The sequence below is a fragment of the Furipterus horrens genome, unplaced genomic scaffold, assembly GCF_987537825.1.
Source record: "Furipterus horrens unplaced genomic scaffold, mFurHor1.1.pri manual_scaffold_12, whole genome shotgun sequence".
Classification (NCBI taxonomy): domain Eukaryota; kingdom Metazoa; phylum Chordata; class Mammalia; order Chiroptera; family Furipteridae; genus Furipterus; species Furipterus horrens.
Window position 1 is genome coordinate 91,666,242 of NW_028327182.1, and position 7,591 is coordinate 91,673,832.

At 51.8% G+C, this 7,591-nt stretch overlaps 1 long non-coding RNA gene across 1 annotated transcript; it reads right to left on the minus strand.

Annotated features, from left to right (window-relative positions):
* Positions 1-4,752: 4,752 nt before the first annotated feature.
* On the minus strand, positions 4,753-7,196 carry LOC149996590 (uncharacterized). Its single transcript, XR_016507494.1, has 3 exons — positions 6,892-7,196; positions 6,046-6,145; positions 4,753-5,296 (listed from the first exon to the last, which is right to left on the minus strand). It is a non-coding gene; the product is annotated as an uncharacterized LOC149996590 (long non-coding RNA).
* Between the last annotated feature and the right edge of the window lie 395 nt (positions 7,197-7,591).

Sequence of the window (7,591 nt, forward strand, 5' to 3'; positions counted from 1 at the left end):
CATCCATGTTGCAGCGTGTTGTAGTCACCCTGCTGTCCCCGGCTCATTTCGCCCCTCCCTGCAGGCCCAGCAGTGACACACCTCACTGTCCAAACTCAGAAATACAGCTTGTTTTAAGTGTGTTTGGCACTTGGCAGTCACCTGTTTCTGCCCCACTCCATCTTTTGATTACTTGGAATATTACCCATAGCTGAATGGTGAGAAGGGTTGCGATGTGCCAGGCACCATTTTTAGCATTTTACATGGATGACCCATCTACTGTTGACAACCCTTCAAGCCAAACGTGACTGTTGTCGCCATTTTACAGGTGAGGAAATCGAAGCGCACAAATAGCTTGATCACTGTCAGGTAGAATTGGGGCCAGGAAGTCTGGCTGTAGACACTGAACTCTAAGCGTTGAGCTGTGGATGATTCTTGTCTCCCTTTGGCAGTGACCTTTCTGACAACGCATGTCACTGATTATTCTCGGTGTCAGAAGTTCTGCCTAAGCTTCAGTAAAAGTGGTTTTGATTCCCAGCTAAGGATGGTTCTTGGTCATAGCAGGGCTAATACCACTTCACAGACTTCTAGTCCTTTTTGTTTTTTCTTTCTATATGAAAAACATTTCTATGTGATCTTTTTAAAGATTTTACTTATTATTATTATTTTTTTTTAGAGAGAGGGGAAGGGAGGGAGAAAGAGATGAGAGAAACATCAGTGTGTGGTTGCCTCTCGTGTGCCCCCAACTGGGGACCCAGCCTGCAACCCAGGCATGTACCCTGACTGGGAATCGAACCGGCGGCCCTTTGGTTCGCAGGCCGGCACTCAGTCCACGAGCCAAGGCTAGTCTGATTTTATGGCTTATCCAAAATTAAATACGTTTGCTCTCTGTGATGTTGATAATTACAGATCCATTAAGAACCAAAAATTTGGTAGAATCAGCTGCTCTGTCTTAGCAGGAAAATACGTGTAAAGCTGTGTCACAGCCATGTGACAGGTTTATGAGATCCCAGGAAGTTCTCGGAATCATCAGCTGCGGAGGTAGCGATGGCCGCGGGGACTGGGGGTGCACCGAGGACAGCACGCTGCCATTGTTCTTCTGCTCTCATTTCATTTCCGCAACACCCCTGATGGGCCCAGGGACTTGATCGGGTTACCTGGGGCACCAGGAACCCTGCATGGGCAATAAAGGAGGGCCCCAAATTGAGCCCCAGCGTCCCTGGTGTTTGAACTGAAGTTAAGGAGCTGGTGACTGAGATAAAATTACCTGGCAGGGGCAGTTCTGCTGAATGGCGGAATAAGGTGCGGGCAGAGTGGCTGCCGGGTTCAGCGGTGGTGGCAACCTTGGCGAGAGTGTCCCGGCAACCTGCTGGGGGCACGTGGAGGCCTGAGCGGGGACGTCAGGGAGGAGGGAGGACAGCTCTGTGTTGACGTTTTCCCTGAAGGAAATTAGATGGACAGACGGGGCCCGGGGAAAGGTGGGAGGCTGAGAGAGGTGCTTGTGTTTGCTGGTGGCAGAGGGTTCTCAGATGGGAGCTGCTGGAGTGTGATGGCGTGCCCACGAGGAAGGTCGGGGGGATGGGAGAGAATGTGGGGAAGAGGGGCAGACCGCTGTTCTGAGAGGCTGGGAAGGCTGAAACCCACAGTCAGGTTCAGAGATCGGCCATCAGTAGGATAGTCCTCCCATCACAACATGGGGGTGTGGGGGGTGTTGGGAGATAGAGAACGTGTAATTGTAAGGAGAGGTGTAAGACCCACGGGGCCTGGGAGCCTCTACCTGAAAACCTCTCTCTACCATTGGAGCACTGTTCCTAGTTACAGATGAGAGAATGGAGCCTGCAGAGCTCCGCTCAGGAGCCCCGGTAAGTGGCGCAGCTGGACGTCCTGCCCCCAGGCCTGTCTGTGCCCGGGGCACCCACTGGGCTGTCCCTGAGCACCCAGTTGCTGCGTCAGGTGGGTTTTCTTCAGTAGCCAGTTCTCAGATGCGGCCAAACTCTCCACGTCGCAGGGTGGGAGAGAGTAAACATCTTGGACCCTGGAAGCTCCTCTGGGCATGTTCATCCAGATTCCCAGGGCTTGTTTCTTCTCTCGGCCACATAAGCAGAGGAGGGACCTGCGGCCCGTCCCCAGCTGCTGAGTAGAGCAGGAAGCTGAGGACAGAAGGTCCTCGCACCACCCGGACAGGTGGAGGCAGTGCGTCCATTAGGGGAGCAGAGTGGAGCACCCCACCCATTTCTGAGCCCCCAGCCCCTCTGTGGTTGTGGAGAGGGTGCGCCTGCAGTCTGGCCTCAGGAGCCTCTCCTGAGGACCGTTCCCAGTACAGAGCCGACCCTCCAGGTCTCCCAGGTGAGCTGGTGCCTACAGACACTGCCCCAGGAGGGACCCCCAGCTGTCCTCTCACCCTGAGTCCTAGAGCAGAGGCCACGTCTGTGTTCCCACGGCACTCACTTCTTCACTCAGCCTGGGTACTTGGGGGATCGACTCCCAGTTCTTACTATCCGTGTATTTAGCATGAAAAGAAATCCAGAATTTTCCCTTTGCCTTTTAACTCCTCCTTCTCACGGCAGATGGTAGAAGCCTTGCCAGATGATTTCTGCTCTTCAGCCCTGTTCTCCAGGTACAGAGGGATTCTGTTCTTGGCCAGAAACAGAATGGGGTTTTTTCCCCCACAAATATGTTTTGCATATACATTATCAGCTTCTCTTTTGTTGAGATTTTTAAGTGGGGAAGCGGGGGTGGGGTGGGGGTGGGGCTGTCCGATTTCTCTAGCAGAATTGTCTAGCTAACTGCATCCCCCTGGAGAACTGCGGGCAGGCTTCGGGTTTTGCCTGGTTGTTCAGTGAAGGGCGAGTCAGGGGCGGGTGCCCCAGCCGGGCTGCAGGGGTGCTTGGGCAGCACACGCCGGGGACGCGGAGGACCCACGCAGAGCGCGTGAAACCCGTTTGCTAACATTCTGCACCAGGCGGCAGGTGCAGAAGACCCAGAGGGACTCCTGGTTTTGAGCGCCTTGCTTTCCCACACCCCCCATACTGCCTCCCTGCGCCCTGCTGCGCTGCAGCCGGTGCCTCCCCGCCCCGCGGAGCTCACTGAGCCCTGAACTGGGGAGAAGTTCCGGGGCGGCCCCCGTTGGCCGCAGCGACCCCAGCTTACTGAATCTGTCTCCTGTCGCCTGTGGAATCCGTCCCGTGCCGCCCGCTCCTTATTCCTGCAGCCCTTACAGGACAGCTGCACCTCCTCATCTCTTACATTGGCGTCCGGTAACCCACTTGCTTCCCCCCCCCCCCCCCCCCCCCCCCCCCGCCTCTGCAGCAGGAATGGTTTTTCTAAGTCCCAGGTCTTGCCACGTGATTCCCCTGCTTCATTATTCGAAGGTTTCCTGGTGCGCTCTTGTCTGAACTGCGAATGTACTTAGTGAGCGTCTCAAACTTGATTTTGCATCCAATCCCCTGGGGAATCTTAACATTCAGATTCTCATTCAATAATTCTGGAGTCAGGCCTGAAATTCTGCATTTTGAAGACGCCCCCAGGTGAGGCTAATGCTGCAGGGAACTGGGGGCCCCTGCTTGTCTCCATAGCCTCATCTTTCGCCAGGTCCCCAACTCCATTCAGCCACACCAAACTTGTTCTCGCTCCCGGAGAGCACCTCGCTCGCTCACTGCTGGGACTCTGCATGCCCTTCCTCCCAGGAGCACCCTCTCAACCTGGCCTGGCTGGCTCCTATTCCTTCGTTTCAGTTAGAGCGAAGGTGTCACTTCCTCTGGGAAGCCTTCTCTGATTCTCCAAGCCCAGGAAACGAGCTGCCCAGCATGGCTGTGGCCAGCAGTGGTGTGAGGAGCTGTGACAAAGTCAAAGGGGAGAGTGGGCAGCCAGAGAATGGGGTGGGGGGTCTTTCCGCCTAGAGAAGGTTCTAGAAAGGTTTTTTGCATCACCCAGGGGTAAGAGAGGGAAGCCTGTCCGACCTGAGCTTCTCTGAAGGCTGATGGTTCTCCCACTCAATTTCGGCTGAGCAGAAAGGATCACAGGAGTAAGGACAAGAGTTGCCCAGGACTCTCTGAATAAGGTCAGCCTCCCGGTTGTCTGTGCTCTCAAGCCACCCAAAAGTAGTGTCAGAGTGAGCAAGGTCATTGAAAGGATGAAACCCTTTCCAGAAAGTTCTTTTCCACCACAGCTTGGGTGAGAATCCTGCAGACATGTCTCCGCTGTAGAAATCCTATTCCAGGACCCTTTCCCCCACCCCCTTCCTTTCCTAAAGACATTATTTTTCCTTGGGCTGTCCTTTCATTTTATTTCCTCTGCTCATTGGAGTTATGGAAGTACTGGCTCTGCCGGTTGGACGTCAGCTGTGCCTTGGCTAGAGAAGTCCTGGCTTTTGCGAGACTGCTCCTGCCACGGTTCCTGACCAGCCCCCCCCCCCCCCCCCAGCCCTGCACGGAGCTGGGAATGGAATCTGAGCCACGTGACTGCCCAGGCCTGATGTGGGCTCCGACCTCTTCGCCCTGGGAGCTCAGCCTGGGCAGGAGCAGAGCCAGTTAGCTCTGGAAAAAGTAGAACATGAGTTACAGAGCGATTAAGTTTAGTCCTTGCTTAGAGCCAGGGGGCTGTCAGAGGGCGTGTGACACAGGGACGTGTCTCATGTCACGGCCGGTTGCTACAATGGAAAAACCTTTCTGCCCCCTCAACTTCAACAGACACCGAATAAAACATTCTTTCTGAATTTTATTTCCTCCTAAAGGGAACAGCCAAGTGAAGGTCTCCTCCTCCTCTGCCCCTGGGACGCTTTGAGTTTGTTTTGCTGCGTCATAATTACAGATGTTGAGCAGTCAGTCTGTTTCAAAGAGATAATGACTTCAGTTTCTCCCTGGCGAAAACTGCCAAGGTTAGTGGGTTATTCCCGGGTCCCCAGTAATTTGTTGGTGCTGTAGAAAGTTCAGAAAGAAAGTTGGAAAATCTGAGAAGTATATTATTTTCTTTTTTACATTAGAAAATCATATTCGTTGGCTTAAGGGAAACTTACAGGCATGGATTTGATAATTTTGGGGAAAGGATAATGCACAAGAAGGGGAAAATGAGTTGAGCAAGGACATTGAAGACATCTAGTCTTATTAACCTTGAACTGAGCTAATATTTACAATGTCTGCAAATGAGTAGCTCTGGTCTCCAAATAATGTCCAAGTCTCCTCTCCTGTTCTTTATCTGACCTCTAGTGGACACGTGCTGAACAGAAAATTCAACAGAAGAGTCCACTGGGGAAAAAACAGAGGCGCAGCAGGAAATGATAGATCATCTAGGGACCTCCGTAATCTTCTTCACAACAACCCTGTAAAATAAATAAAAATATCCTTGTTTATATTCTCAGTTAAACGTCAAACTAATAATTCCAAAAATATGGAACGGACATGTATATCCTATTGGTTCTGTTTCTCTGGAGAACCCTGGTAGGTACCTCACCAAAGCTGGGCCAATTGGAGAACACCCTAGGCACTTCCCTGGCAATGCGGGGACGCAGCTGCTCTTCCTCGGAAAGGTGGGTTCAGATGTGTGGCTTGGAATGGCTGTCAGGTGCAAGCTCTGAGCCAGAACCCTAAGATCTAGTGCAGGCACCACCACTGAGTAGCTGTAGGGCTGCTCCTTAGTCCTCTCGTGTGTACAGTGGGGTTACAGTGCCAACCCCATAGGGTTATTATGAAAGGATGAGAGGGCCTAATAGGGACTGAGCACTTAGAACAATGGCTGGATCGTAGCAAATGCTCAGCAAATTCAAGTGATGATAGACATGAGCCTGTGGAAAAAGCTGGTGCACAGGAAGGGCAAGCAAATGGATTCAGAACCCTGGGGGCTTCCTGCTCAAAGTGAGGTTCACAGGCATCCTACCCTCTGGACTTTTCAGGGACATGAGTTCATAAATTCCTCTGTTAAGTAAACCTATTTGGGTTGAGTTTTAATTTCCATCCTGAGTGCTCAACCTCTTCTTGACTTTTCAGACCCATAGCGGAAAAATGAAGCTGCCCATCTACTTTCTTAATGGTGACAACTTTCAAGCTCCAGGAACCCGTCAGTGGGAACTACCTTCACTACTTCAGAGGTGGTTTCCTCTTCTCTGGCAACTGCCCGAATGATTCTTGGGTGGGGTGCACAGGCATGTCACTGAAGAGGAATCAGGGCGGACCTATAAGCGATGAACAGATGACCAACTCAAGTGAAATGCAATTCAAAAACAGGATCCTATTTCAACACACTATTTACGTAAAATTTGAAAGTCATAAAAAATTTTAACTATTAACAAGTATATGGAGCCAAGGAGACTTTCACATACTGCTGATGGGAGTGTAAATTGTAGCCTACAAAACAATGTGTGAAAATTGGCCTTTATCACGGAACGCTGAAAATGCCTTTAGATGATGAGGTGATAGTATTACTACCGAGTCTGTCCCTAGAGAAACTCTTAGACATGTACCCAGCAACACACGAAAACGTTTAGTGCTGCATTGTGGTAACAGTAAAGAAACTCAAGACAACTGACGTCCTCATACCCAGGAGGAAGGGTTAATAAAATGTAGCATATTTATGTAATGCGCTCCAAAGAATGAAAATGAATGAACCGCAGCTATGTGCATCAATGTGGAGAAATCATGGCTTTCAGCAAGAAAGAGCACTTGCAGAAGGCATACCAGATATCTATATGAAGTTTAGAAATATACAATAACTAAATCCATTCTTTAGGGATATACCAGGTAGAAAAGCGTGGAAATGATAAAATTTATCCTTGGGAGGAACGATGATTTATTTCCTGAGCCAGTAGTGAATCCACGGGCGCTCCTTTTAATGTTTACATTGTTAGATTCTTGTGTATGCAGGAAACACGTGACTTTTCTGTTGTGGCAAAACATACATAACAAAATTTAGCATTCTAACCATTTTTAACGGTCCAGTTCAGCGGCACTGCTTAAGCACACTCCTTCACAGGGTTGCACCGCCACCCCCTGCTATGCATCTCCGGGAACGTCTTCATCATAAAGTCATTGCCAAGTCCAACGTCGCGAAGCTTTTGCCCTCTGTCTTCTACGAGTTTCATCGTTTTAGCTCTTAGAATGAAGCCTTCGACCAATTTTGAGGTGACCTTTATTTATGGTGTGGTGAGGGCCCTCCCTACTGACGAATGAAGGGACATGGCAATTTCACGCCACTAGTTAAGCGCAGCGGACCAGAAGCCGAAGCCCGTCTAGGGCATTACACTCGGCAACTGCGCAGGCGCCTAGGCCGCAGGAGCCGCGACCCCGCGTTTGGATCCGCCTCTGCGTTGAGTGCCCTGGGACTTCCCAGCGCTGGGTCCTCCCCTTCCGGGCTCCGGAGCCGAGGAACCTTGAAAACTGGCACAGGGCGCAGGGGGGCGTCTCAGGGCCCGTCGGCAACTGGTTGTAAGGCGCGGACTCCAACTCCGCCTTTTGCTGTATTCCAGGCCGCATTTTCCCCCGCGCTCTTGGACGGGGCGGAGCCCGGGGTGGGGCGGGGCCCGTGCGCGTGCGCGTGCGCTGCTCCCCCATTGGGCGCTCGGAGCGGCGGGGATTGGCGGCAGATTTGTGGCCTCCGCTCGCCGAGAGCAGTCGCCGCCGGA